General features: G+C 55.8%; 1 protein-coding gene across 5 annotated transcripts in view; it reads left to right on the top strand.

Moving 5' to 3' along the window:
- Positions 1-13494, top strand: part of ARHGAP26 (Rho GTPase activating protein 26) — a 132403-nt gene that overhangs the window by 72565 nt on the left and 46344 nt on the right. The window lies entirely within an intron of this gene.

Here is a 13494-nt window from a genome sequence, read left to right as displayed (position 1 = left end):
GCTGAAGCCAAGGAATAGGGAGTTCCAGGTACTCCCGTCAGCCAAATATGTGCAAGGAATCTCGTAACTGCTTAAGTGCTTTTCATTTAAAGGAAAACCTGGTGGTATTCAAGTGTGAGATGTGGAGGGGGAGGCAGGTAATACAATGGGGTTTCAAGCTGTTTTAATAGGGAAGGAACTAAAACAAAACACAAACAAACAATGAGTGTAGTGGTGCTTGCCATATTGGGAAGAGAAAGAGCTCATAGTGGTTATTTAATGGGAAAAAAATTATCTCGGAGAAAGGCAGGAAGCCGCTGGAACAAGAGCCTGTTCTGTCGCAGTGGGGCTGGAGGGCTGGAAGCTCTTGCTTGAGCTCCTTGGGGTGCTCCTGGACGTGTCTGCGGTGGAGACGGGGGGGCGGGGGGCTTTGTGTAGGGTCTCAGCTGCGGTGTCCCTGCAGGCAGACCCTGAAGCCTGGTGCTGCTCCTGGAGGGACAGGTCGAATGAACGGCCAGCACCCGCAGCTCTCCTGCATCGGTCCCGCACCCGCTGCTTCCACACCCCGCGGCTTCTGCCCGCGTGCCCTGGGGCTGCTCCGACCCCGGAGCACCGTGCTGGCCGTGGGAGCAGCGTGGCTCGGGACTCGTTGCTGTTGTACAGGCTGCGGTGCCGTACCACCGGGTTAATGACCTTGCATTCGATCTCAACTGGAGATAAAGCTTCACATCTGCAGAAGGCGTTTGGAGAGCAAGAGCGTGGCAGAAGGACAGGGCCTGGCATGGGCGACCTGTGTGGGGAGGGGATGCTCCGGAGGGGGGCACGGGCCTCAGGGGCTGTCCCGTCCCTGCGCGCGGGGAGCCGACAGCAGGGTGCCCAGAGCTGGTGCGATGAAACCAAAGGGCCCCTTCCTTCCCCCGCCGAGCCGGGCTGCAGTTCTCAGAGGGGGTTGCCTCAGCTGTTTCTTTTTTTTTCTTTTTTTTTTTTTTAGCAATGTATGAATAATCAAGACTTGCATTTTTATCTGATGAGCTAAAAAAGTATTTCTCACAGTATTACTGTGGAGATCTCTGACACTAAAAACAGAACACAATCTGTATTGGTCAAATAGAGAAAGAAAGAGAGTCTATCTGTCCTCTGTTGTGTTACATCTCTTTTTTTTGGTTTGTGCATTCACTGTTGCTGAGTGAAAAGGGAAACCAGGCCACTTTTTTGGCATGGGGCTGCCATTAGTAACAGTTATAAAACCATGCTAACACAGCTGATACATTCAAAATGGGCAATTATTAATACAAATTAAATATCAGCCAGGATAAGCGCTTTGAGGTGGCTGAGTAGCGCACTTTTTCCCTTGCAGCAGAGCACTTGTGCAGCAGCACTGAGAGAAATGCCGCGGGTTTCCCATGGCGGCCGGGCCCTCGCCGAGTGGGCGCTCGAGTGGGCACTGGAATCCGGCGAGAGGCGCTCGAGCACCCCCACGTCCCGGCCCTGTGCCGACGGGGAGACGCCGCGCCGGTGCTCGCAGGGAGAGGAGAGCTGGAGGTGGGGGACAGGCCCTGGGGACAGGCATGGGAGGGTGTGCAAAGAGAAAATGAGGCTGGTCGCATTGAGGCTGACCTCTTGCTGCATCTTTGATGCTATTTGCATTGCCTCCTGATGGTGTTCAGGCGCCCAGGCAGTTATCCCTTGTAAAACCAGAGCGTGAGCAATCTCTGTCAGTGCTCCTCCATCAGAAACCTCATGCTGTGAATTTCCTCTGCAGCCACCCGTTCCAGGGAAACTTGCTGTTATTATGGTAATGTTTGACCCACGAGCAGGTGAAACCTTTACTTTTCCTTCCTGGGCCATGTTCGCACTGTCAGGATTTCTGTGATAAGCCCGGCTGTGATTTTTTGTTCCTGAAGGATAGGAGACCTCCTTGTTCTGATGTTTTCTCAAAAGGATTTGTGCCGAAAAGCCTGACCACGTGCAGTCGGAGCAGTCCCAACGAGCGCCTGCAGCCCCTCAGCCTTTCCAGGGGATTTCTAAGGATGCATTTATTGAACTTAGCATGGTTCTGGATGGCCTCAAAAATGGTGCGGTTTCTCTCGTGTCAGGCTAGAATCACCTGTGTCTTTCAAAGAACTAAAAGGCAAAACCAGTACCTACCTTTTCCTTATTCTTGCTGTTTTGGTTGCAAGAGTCACTACTGCTTAGTCACTGCCACTTCTGGGAGCTTTTGGTGCTTGCAGGAGGTAGCTGGGGAGAGTGCTCTTGATCCCCCTAGTTTACAAACAAGAAAAAAGACTTTTTAAAGAGCTGCGTGAACAGTTTATGCCAAGAAACACGTGAGTTCACTGAGTGAGCACACGTGTTAGGGGAAGTGTGTAGTGCAGCAAAACTTCCCCTCACCACCGGGCTGGCCCTGAAGGCTACCGAATGCAATTCAACGCCATTTTTTAGCTGCTTGCAGCGACTTCTCCATCGCCTGTGTGAGGCAGCGAGCAGGAGCCCCCTCAGTGCCGAAGCGGGAGCCGCGCTGCGGCAGCCCCGGGGGTGAGCAGGTCCAGGCCCGGCTTCCCCGGCTGCTCTCTTTGTTTTGCAGTCTGACATGCGGTGGTAGATTTGATCTGTGGTGATACTGAAGTGGAAGAGCCACGTCCTGCTATTGAGCAGAGGAAAATCCCCATTAATATTCAAATTACAGCACTTGAAATCTGTGTTTGTTTCTCTGCCGGGTGCAGCAGCCAGAGCAGGACCAGAACCGCTCAGTGCGCAGGAGCCCAAGCTCGGCGTGTGCCCTCCGCAGCCCGGCCCTTGGGCCCCACGTGGTGTGGGACTGCTCTCTGCTTCCAATGGGTGTTTTGTCACCTTTTCTGGGTGAGGAGGGAGGGAGGCGAGGCGTCGGGCGGCCGTGGAGCTGCGGCAGGCCGTCCCCAGCCGTCACCTAGCAACTCCGCGCGGCTCGGAGCTGTTTTGCTGCAGCTATCTCCTCTTGGCCCAGCACCTATCTCCAGGAACGTCTGCGCTTCGGTTCAGAATGCGCTTTTATCGATGGCTTGTGCCAACTCTGATGAAACCAATTTTTCCCCCTGCCAAATAAGTAAAGCGAGTTCAAGCGACGCGCAGCCTGGGGGCGGCCGTGCCGAGGGCCGAGGCTGGTGGCGGGAAGGTGCCCGTCCTGTCAGCGACCTGCGGCGGCGGCCCCGCCATCTTGTCCTCCTCTCACGTGCTTTCTCATGGAGGAGTGGATGCTCTGTGGGTGCAGAGCAGGAGGATTTTGCACCGATTGTGTTTCAAGAATTTGGGTGCAATTTTTTTTGCATGGACATAACTTGACACCTGAGGTGTGTGCTCTCGCTGCAGCGATCGGAGCCAGTTCTGTCAGTGCCGGTGCCCCGTCAGCGTGGCTCAGCGCCAGGCTCGCTGCATGCGTCGCCGCTCTGCCCTGGCGCCCCGGCCCCGGGACTGAACCGCCTCTGCCCTGGGCACCTGTGCCTCTCCTGGCGAAAGGTCAAAGCAATTAAGGAGGCTGCAGAAGAAAAGGGTGTACGTGTATTTAGCGAAAATTAATTATCTTTCATCATTCACAGCTGTGGCCTGGCCAGCAGTGACTAGTTCCCTTTGTTTTTGCTGTGGTGTTGTTTTCTACTTTACGTGTTTTAACCAACACGATAGTGATTGCTATCTCTAGCACAAATCATTTCCCACTTATCAGCGTGGATGCTTTCCATCGGCCCCGTGGGGCGGCTGCAGTTGGCCTCAGCCCCAGCGACCCAGTGAGTGATGCGCCCACCAGCAGGACGCGCGGGGCTGGACGTGGAGAGGAGCGAGGGACAGGGGGCTCGTGGCGGCTCCACGCATCGCCGGCAAAGGAAAGGGAGAAAAAATCCTCCAGGGTCTCCCCTGGAGGCAGAGCCTGGTGTCTGGTTTGGTTCGCCAGAGCAGCCTGATCCTTGGCTGCTGCCCATGCAAAGCCGCTCGGGCCAGCTCGCCGGCAGCGGGCACGGTGCTCACCGCGGCGCTTTGAGTGCCCAGCGGCATTGGGAACCGCTGGGGCGGCCGGTGCTGCACTGGGGCAGCTGCTTCCTGCAGAAATGTGCTTTTCCTCCGGTTGTTTTCCCCGTTTTCCCCAAGAAGGTGCAGCAGGCGATGAGGCTGACGCCTCTTGGCACAGCAGGTCTGATTTCATCCCCGTGGCAGCTGTTTATGCTGCTGTCTGGTAACTATTCATTTGCTTGATTTATGTATTACTTCCAGTAAGTCATTCTTGTCCAGGACATTCTGGAAATTTCCACTAGCCTCTGAGGCCTTTAAGATACGCTTCTCTCATATGTTCTTCGCCTGATTTGGCTGCCAAAAGAAAATAGCGAGCAAGCTCTCTTGACCTTGCATGGAAAGTCTAAGCAGCGTTCCTCCCTCGCCGCAGCTCCCCCTTCCTCACTTTGGAAGTGCTGTCGGTGCCTCGCGCTCACTCCCGAGCCCGCTGCGGCGCTGGCTGTTGGCTTTGCTGACAGCCGGGGCAGTGCCCGGGCTCCGCCAGCCCCGAGTCCCTTGTGCCCCCACTGGCACTTGGCTTCCTCGCGGCTGGGAACTCAGCAGGACTTGGAGCGTTTGAGTGGCCCATGGGTTTTGGGCACTTGCGTAGGTTGCGGAAGGCAGGTTTTATTGTGAAGGAAGCTGTGAAGGGCACCTGCAAGGTGGCTCTCCGTGCACATGTTCTCCCTTGCAGAAGTTGGGAGAATCCTGCCTGAGACCTGTCTGTCCTGATTTTGCAGTGCCTTTTTCCCCTTTCCCGTTCCTGTTCCCGTTCTGTCCCTTTGCTTTGTGCCTTGGTTTGAACCATCGGGTCCTGGTGCCTGGGGAGCTGGCACAGGGGTGCTGCTGCACCGGTGCCGAGCTGGAGCTGGAGCCAGAGCCATTCCTGCTGGTGCTGCTGGGCCTCCTGCCCCGGGACCATCTCACATCAGGCACTTCTGCACGAGTGTTTTATCGCAGGTCACAAACAGGCACAAGTTCTGTCACACCAGTGCAATAAGGATGGGCCCAGTGCACTTTCTTTACCACCAGCCTGTTTCTGTTTGACTTCTGTGTTCCCTCTCGTGCTGGGGCAAGCTCCAGAGCGCCGTGCTGTGCCCCAGGCTGGGCCGAGCGCTGCTATTCGGGGATATCCCGGGTCCCATCCGAAGCAGCACGCTGTCTCACCTGTGGCCGGTGCTGGTGATTCAAGGGAGAGGCTGAGATGAGGTGCCGGAGAGAGCGAGCCCTGGAGCTCCATCCCGGCCACCAGTGGCACCAGGACCATCCACTGCTGCTTTGCACTGGGCAAGGGGTGCGTACTGGTGGAGGTGCGTGCATTGCCTCTGTGTACCCTGGTGGGCATGGCGAAAGGTGTGAACCAGCACACAGCGAAAGGAAGAAGGAAAATTTAGACTGATCACGATAAAAAAAAAAGAAAAGAAGCAACATACTTGGCAAGAGCGCCAGGAGCTCATGAATGTGGTACGGGAGCCAAGGCAGCGGGCGCAAGCTGAAACGTGGGAAATTCCATCTGAACGTACGAAAAAAGCCTTTCCGTCCGGAGGGAGGCCAGGCGCTGGAAGAGCCTCCAGAGAGGTGGTGGGGTCTCCATCAAGGGAGGTGCTCAAACCCAGCCGGGCACGGTCCTGCGCAGCCTGCTCGGGGCATCGTGCTCGGGCTGGGGGCTGGGGCAGAAGACCCCAGGGCTCTGCGCCAACCTCGGCTGTCCGCTGATCCTGGCGCTGTGCTCCTGGCCCACACGCCCCCATTCCTGTGTGCCGCGGGGGTCACGGATTGCATTTCTCCTTCCTGGTTCTGGAACTACAGCTCTAAGCAACTATTTTAAATTGTCCTCTTCCTAATTGGAGCCAAGCCCATGAAGATCGATAGAAATCCTTTTTGTTTTAATGCTTTGACATTATTAGCAAGTATAGCCGGTCGTCTGGTTTTTTTTGTTGTTTTTTTGGTTGTTTTTTTTTTTTTTTTTTCCTGAGAGGGGAACAAACCCAACCCAACCCAGCAGGGCTTCAGTTGGCTCCCTGCAAAAGGCAGGAGAGAGGGGGACTGGGAAGGTGACGCCCACGGGCACCGGGGCAGCGGTGGGTGCAGGCAGCCCGCAGGACCCGCTCCTCACTCGCGCATCCCGGGAGCAGTGGGAAATCCTCCGGGTCATCCTCTTCCATCAGATGTGGGTTTGTGTAACTCTGGGGTATTTTTAGTGTTGGACGCAGGCAGCGGTGGAGAGATTGCTCTGCAGATTAGTTTGAAATCTTAGCGCAACCATGTTGCATGGCTAATTTAATTACAGCATTTAACTGGAACCACCTGTAGCTTTATGGGAAGACAAAGGCCGCAGAGGGCCGTATTCCCCTCGCAGTGCCTCCGGCGGGGGCTCTGCTGGCTCTCGGGCTCCTCCAGGCTCACACGCATTTTAAGCATTAATGAAATCTGCATGTTTTTGTCGTAATGTTTCAGCCTCCCTTGTTTCCTTAGTTTTTGTATTAGGTTCCTGAAGACAATGATACCTTTAACACAGTTTGTTAGGGGTTTTGTTTTCTCAACAAGATGGATTCAGGGGGAAACTCCAGAAGTGCTCCTGCTAGGTACGAGCCCTGGCATAACGCGGGGCACTGAAGACAGCAGACGTGCCGTGGAAATGCGGCAAACACGAGCTGCAGATCTAGACTGGAATGTAGCTTTGGAGCCAAAGGCTGAAATCTTTCTGCATTTGCTGTTCAACTCCCACTAAGGTCAACTCCGCTCAAGTAAACTGAACCTGGGCATCGCCGAACGGCCACCGAATCGCGGTGGGGAGCGGGAGGAGGCAGAGTCCGCACTGCGCTGTCAGACCCGCTGGGTTGGTGTGTGTGCAGAAATGCTTGATGGAAATGGATGCATCGCTCTCAAAACCAAACAAATGCCGTCCGTGTAGCACAACGGGGCCTTTCAGACACGGGGGAGTCTCCCTCTGTGCTTTTCCTGCCTCCCGCAGAAACCCTTTGTGTGTTTAGGCCATGTAAAGGAAGAGGAAGCACTTAAACGAGGTCAGTGGGTGTTCAAACCTCTCTAGCACTTGCAGGCATTCTCTTATATGGTCTTGCATCTGTCTGCAAATGGCACGGGTCCATTTTTTTCTGTTGCTGCACAACAACCCGCCGGATAATTGGTAATGTGGCGGGAGATGGGCACCTTCCCCACGCTGCGGCTGGGAGCGCGCGGTGCCGGGTACGCAGCGAGGGGCGGCTGGCGAGCGAGCGCGACGCCGGGCTGCCTTCGTGCCTAGCGGCCGGCGCAGTGGTGGGGCCCTGAATGCGTCCCCTGCTCTCTGGGATTTGCTCTGCCCAAGCCTTGAGGCGAGGGGGATCCTCTCCCACCTCCCGAGCCTTCCTGCGCAGCGGTGCTGTAGGGTGAGAGGCGGGATGCTCCTGGAGACGAGACCGGGAAGCGGTCGCAGCACCGGCCGTGCAGGCACCTCGGGCACGAGCTGCCCTCGCCAGCTCTGTCAGCCCCGCACTGGTCTGGTTTTGTTTTTAATAGGAGTTTCTGCAGAATTTAAAAAAAAAATCCTGTAGGTGTTCTCTGTGTTTCTTGTGCTTGGCTTCCTGTAATGTGTAAATTAGCAAAAGGTTTTTTTCTGCTTCTGCAAATGAACTCTTCACCTCCTAAGACCAGATCGTGATGAGATTAGCTGCTCGCACTGTTCTGGTCGCTTTTGCTCCATGTTGCATCCCCAGACAGGCCCTGTGCTTTCTGAAGGATCCCCAGTTCTTAGCGCAGAGGAACACACGTCGTCGGAGGCTGCAGCATCTCTCTTATCAGGTCCTTTGCAAGTCTTGTATCTTCATCGCACGTAGAGTCATCCCTCCGGATGTGATAAGGGTGCCCTAAATGAGAGCGGGGCTGGCGGCGCGGGGCTGGCCGGGGCGCTCGGCAGCAGTAACGCGGGTGCCGCGGGCTCGGCTGCACGTCCCTGCGCCCACACCGCTCCGCGGGCACCCCGCTTGTGGGGTCACGTTGGAGCTCGGTGCCGCGGGGCACGTGTCGTTGCTAGCACATAATTATCTGGGTTCTTTTTAATTGTTTGTCACAGTGAAACTGAAACCGTGCACAGGAACGGGCTGAATCTAGAGTGAGCAAAAGGTTTCCAGTCGCTAGCCGGCGTCTCTCCCCGCTGTGTCTCCTGCCCCCCACGGACACAGGGGCCCTCGGGCGTTTGGGTGGGTTTCTCCAGGTGGCCCTTTCTGGGGAGCAGACGCAGGGCCGAGTGACGTGCAGTTGTATACACTTCTAGTCAGTCGTTCCCCGACAGAAGGAAGGCAATAAAAGCCACAAGCGCCAAGTGTCTTTGAGCTGCAGTTTTCCAGGGGTGCGGGAAGCGGTCCCCAGCCCAGCCTGGAGCTTCCCCGTCTGCCTTGGAGTGACTGAACCGCGCATCCAGCTGCGCTTCGTGCTTCTTGTGACTGCATTCAGAGGTGTGTGGCTGTGAAAACATCGGCTGCTGCTTGTGAAGCCTGTCCTTGGAGGAGCACACGGCCGTGGTGACCACAGGCCGGGGAGCCGCGAGGCGGCAAATCAACCACAAGTGCGATCACCAGTTTTGTGTAGAATAACGGGGGCGATAGGGAAACCTACACGGGCAAAGGAGCTGGTTTGCACAGGAGATTCTCTGGCACGCGAGGTGGTGCCTGGCTCAGCAGGACTGAGTTGAGGGAGCCGGTCCTGCTTGCCCCGGGCTGTTTGTACACACACACGCCTGCGGGGCACGTCGTTCTGGCAGCGCGTTTCTTCACCCCGCTCCCCTGGTCTGCCTCACCCCGCTGCGGGGGGCGGAAGGTGCGCCAGTGCATCGCCCGCGCAGGCACCCCCTATCGAGGCAGGGGCTTTGCAGGCTGTCTCGTTAAGCTGAGTAGCTGTTGTGCTCTTCTGATGCAGTTCCATGGAGGGCTGTTGCAATGTGATGGTTAGCTGCTGCCCTGACAATAGGAAGGGCTCTGGGGGGTGAGCCCACACGTGTGCATGGCAGGGTGCACAAGATCCAGGTGTCTTCTTCAGCACTTTATGCGCTGTTTTTAACCATGATTTTAATTTATTTTACAAAGCTGTAGATTTCTGTATTCCATTTCCATATGGGTTATTTAAAAAAAAAATGCTTTGGGAGAACAGTGCTGATCATGTGTTTGTGAAGAGAATGTGCTCCAAACTACTCCTCAGGCGGAAGAAAGAAGGTAAAAACCCCGCTTCGTTACTCCTCACTGTGGCTGAGGCACTTGCACTTTTTTTTTTTAACATTTTCTTTCTCTTTCGGTGCTTTATCGCACTGACTGCGATGACTCGATGCTCGTTGTGGGTCCCTTCCAGCTCAGGATATTCTGTGCTTCAGCGATTCCTGTTCTCAGCCAAAAACCTGCCCGTGTGCCTGCGGCGGCGCTGGGGGCACGGGGGCACAGCACGGTTCTCGTGGGGCCGCGGAGCTGGCCAAAACCCTGCCACGGTGCTTGTCCCTAATGGGTAAAATAGCTGCTATTATTGTAAAGAGGTAACTGAGCATAACTGACTGAAGTTCTAAATGGGGGCTGTGCTCGCACACAAAATTACAGGAAGAAGTGAAAGGCTTCGGGGTCAGGATGTGGGGTATGGGAACTGCGCTCGGCTGGTGCCATCTCTTCCCCAGACGTGATGTTTGTGGGGGGAGCACAGGGGCTGTGCACGGCGTGGGCAAGGGTGGCAGCTCCTCGCGGAGCCCTGAGTTTTTACCGCAGAAATCGAGGCTGCGTGGTTTGAGAAGCCTGAATCGGAGGAGCGTTGCAGCACCACAAGAGTTTTACTTGCAAGCTGCAGCACGTATGGTATTCACACTGATTAGGCTCACCGATACTGAATTTAACATTTGGCCTGTGCATCTGTTCAGTGTGATATGAGCTTTTTTTGTTTTTTTTTTTTTTCCCTGGGAGTGAACCCAGGCATCCAGCTGTGGCCAGATTCACCCGGGAGAGAAAGGGAGTCTTGTTGGAGCAAGTCAGATCGCACAGAACCCGTGCAGGCACACGTCCCGTCCTAGCTGAGCGGGGAAACCTGAGAGCCGTGAGGATGCTTGCTGAAAACCCTTCTTAATTCTCAACGTTGCATTTGAATGCTTTGTCAACCGCTTTCAGAAAGTTTCTCCTTGTCTTTGCTGGGAGGTTTTGTATTTCCCTGGTGATCTGTCCTCCTTCTGGATCTGCTGGCCTCCATTTGCATTCCTCAGTACTTGGCTGTCCGCACGTCACTCGAGCGGCAGCGCTGTGCAAGTTGTGATGCCGTGCGTCTCGTCAGCCTGCGGGAAGCTGGAGCTGCGCAGCGGGGTTGTGTCCGTGCTCCAGTCCCTGCTGCCGCGTGCTGAGGATGTGCAAGCACCGCATGGCAGCAGAGCGGGTGCCCAGCACGCTTGTCCTGCACCTCGAAAGTCCGCCGACCCTCGGAGAGCTTCCCTCGTTCAAGAGCGGCCCAGAAGAGCCCAGGCACATCCAGGGCCTTAATAAACATGGCAGGATAAATTACAGTTACGCAGTTTGTAGACACATCCTTTCTGTGTCTGCGCACTCTGGCTTGGAAGCTGAAGCTTAACCGGTGGTGCTCGGGGGTTCTCCGTGTGTGCCCCGGGGTGCTTGGCACCGCCGCCTGCCCCCGGTCACGGTCCCCGCCTGCCCTGCCCTCACGCACCTGTACCTGGTCAGAGCGGGTATCCAAGGGCAGGACTGGCCCTTGGATTTCGATTTCTATTCTCTATTCTATATTCTGTTCTCTATTTCGGTTCTCTTACGGTGAGCTACGGGTGGCATTTGTGTTTGCAGCGGTACTTGTTGAAGAACTTCTGTTTCTTGTCTCCTCTGTTTCTGATCTTGCAGAAGGGGAGCTTTGATTTTTAAAAAAAACCTCCTTTCAGTGACTTGAAAACCCTTCAGGGTTACCGTTGTTACTGCTGTTTTCAAACTCGAGCTGTTTCTTCCCTGACACAGGTTTGCTTTTGACAAACTCCCCGTTAGGGCTTCCCCGGTTTTGGATGCCCTCAGCACAGCTGGGCGGTGCCGTCCATAGCCCTCCTCCCTGGCACCGGGAGGTGGCCGCACGCAGCAGCTTTGGCAGCCGTTGTGCCGTAGCTCGGCACCCGCGCCGCTTCCTGCGCTGCTGCTCCCCGGATCCGGCCGCTGGCGTGGCAGCCGGCCCGGCCCCTCGCCCCTACACCTACACGCTCATCAGCTGCAGCCCAATTAAGCTCGGTAATGCGCGGGGAGGACTCGAACGCACCCAGGAACATTTCCCAGAACTCATTAGATCTTATCCGATAAACACCGCCGACTGCGGGCTCTAGCAGCCCTGCCGTCTGTCCGGGAGTGTGCGCGACCCCAACGAGGCTGGTGGAAACGGGGGCAGCCGCGGTGGGTGGGACGCTGCCTGCGAGGCTTCGCGGAAACGGAGCTGCCTGCGGACCCCCCGCCGCCTGCGCGCCTCTCCCCGAGCCCCGCAGCCGCACGCCTGCCCAGGCAGGGCTTTCCTTGCGAGGCAGCCTCGGTGGGAACAGCGTCTGCCTTGGCTGCGTCTCGCCTGCGTGGTTTAGTGCAGCTGGCGCGGTTATTGAGTTACTCACCCCCAAATTGCTGCTAAATCCAGAGGTGCCGCTGTCACCCAGTGCGCTGTCTGTGTTCTCGGGGCTTTTTGTCTTTAATTCATCTCCAGCGTCAAATGCACACATTTAATTTGTAACAAACTGCCTATAGCAGCCTAAATAACTGTAGGATTGCTAATCCTCTGCATGATTGGGTTTTGGTGTTAGCTTTACTGGTGGTGGCAGAAACAAAATGTATTTTGACCTGCAGCAATATGAACTAGCTGCTTTGTTTTCCATCCTATAAGGTCTCGCTAGGCCAGCCGTAACAAGCACTTTGTTTTCAAAGGTTTGTCCCAGGCATGGAAATAGAAACACTTAGGGCTTAGCCTTTGTTCCCTTTCAGATGTTTGTTTTCTCAGAGATTTTTCTCTGAATCGGGGAAGATACTCGAACTAATAATAGCACTCTTTGGCTGAGGCATGTATACGTTTTATATAAAATGCGTGCCCAAAATAATTCCGGCCGCGGAGGGCAGGAGCTCTGTGCCGAGCGGTGCCAGGTACGGGGGCGCGGTGTCCCTCGAGGACGGCGCTGCTGGGGCCGGGCTGCCTGCTGGTGCCCGCGAGGCTGCGCGAGGCCGGCCCCGGCCTGCGGGACACGCGGGACCGCACCGATGGAGGTAACGTCGTGTCCCGGCCGAGCCGTGTCCACCAGCGTTAGGCAGCCCCGCTGATGCCAGTTCACGGCTCAGGAGGTGAAGCGGGAGCATCGTTCGTCGCCTCGCTCTCTGCGTGGCGTTGGCTGCGGTGCGGGCCGGGCGCCGTGGGGGCTGCCCCCACAGCAGGGGCTCCTTGCGGGCTGCTGGGGAGGCGAACGAGTCCTTTAATTGGATTTCCCTGAGAGTAAATGGGAGGTGTTGGCCAGGCTGGAGAAACTGAAATCGTTGACGTCTGTGAAAGCCAAGAGGGCGCGGACGGCGTTCCCCACCGCTCGCTGCGCCTCGGCTGCGGTGCGCTTGTCCTCTGCTACCTGCTGCCGATTTCCAGCCGGTGCAGCAGAGAAATATTTACTGCTCCTGTAAGCTTTCTCTGCACTGAAGCCTGACTACCAATTACTCTGTATTAAATTATGTTTGGTCATGCCAGTGATTATACAGTATCCAAGCAACCCAGGCGTAATCTAATTTAGCACACAACGTGCATTTGCTCTGCTCCCCTTCTCCGTTGTTTTTCTGCAAGTGGATGCAAAGCGAGCGGCCTTCCGCGGGTGCCGGGGGGCTGCAGCAGCGGCACGAGCCCACGGCTCCCGGCTCCGGCTGCGTGCGCTGGGTGCTTGCGGTGGCGTGGCGTGCCGAGGGGAGGAGAAGCAGCCCTGCGTCCAATATCCAGCAGGCAGTCGATGTCCCGGCGCGTTGCGGGCACCGAGCGCTGCTCGAGAGGTTGCTCTGGGTTCCCACCTCCCATCTATGCTGGAGGTGACTTCTGCAAAGCGTGGATGGGGAGGGAACTGAAAATGGACCCGTCTAAATTGCTGTTAGTGCCATTGATTTCAGAGTGCACTGAGGGCCAGGAAGAAGCAGCAGGTTAAAAGGAAAATACAGGAAATACTTGGAAACCTTCTGAAGGGCAGCTCCGGAGTGGAACTAACGGTGCCTGCAGAAAAGCATCTGTGAAAAGCAGCAGCATTAGGGACACTTTGGGATGAGAACACCCCGTCTTTAGAAACTGGGGCATTATTTGCTAGTACAAAGGATGATGGAGAGGTATAATTTATAGTAAATCATCATGTGGATAATGGATGTGGAATTTGAAGGATGTGAAAGGTGAATCATGTTTTGTAGCATAGCTTTAGTAACCAAGCGCTATAAAGGCTACTAGTGGAAAAGTACCCGTGTTACAGCGCAGAAATTCGTGTGCCACCCTGATTTATTC

The sequence above is a fragment of the Anser anser genome (assembly GCF_964211835.1).
Source record: "Anser anser genome assembly, chromosome: 14".
Lineage (NCBI taxonomy): Eukaryota > Metazoa > Chordata > Aves > Anseriformes > Anatidae > Anser > Anser anser.
This window is presented reverse-complemented; position numbering and strand designations above follow the sequence as displayed.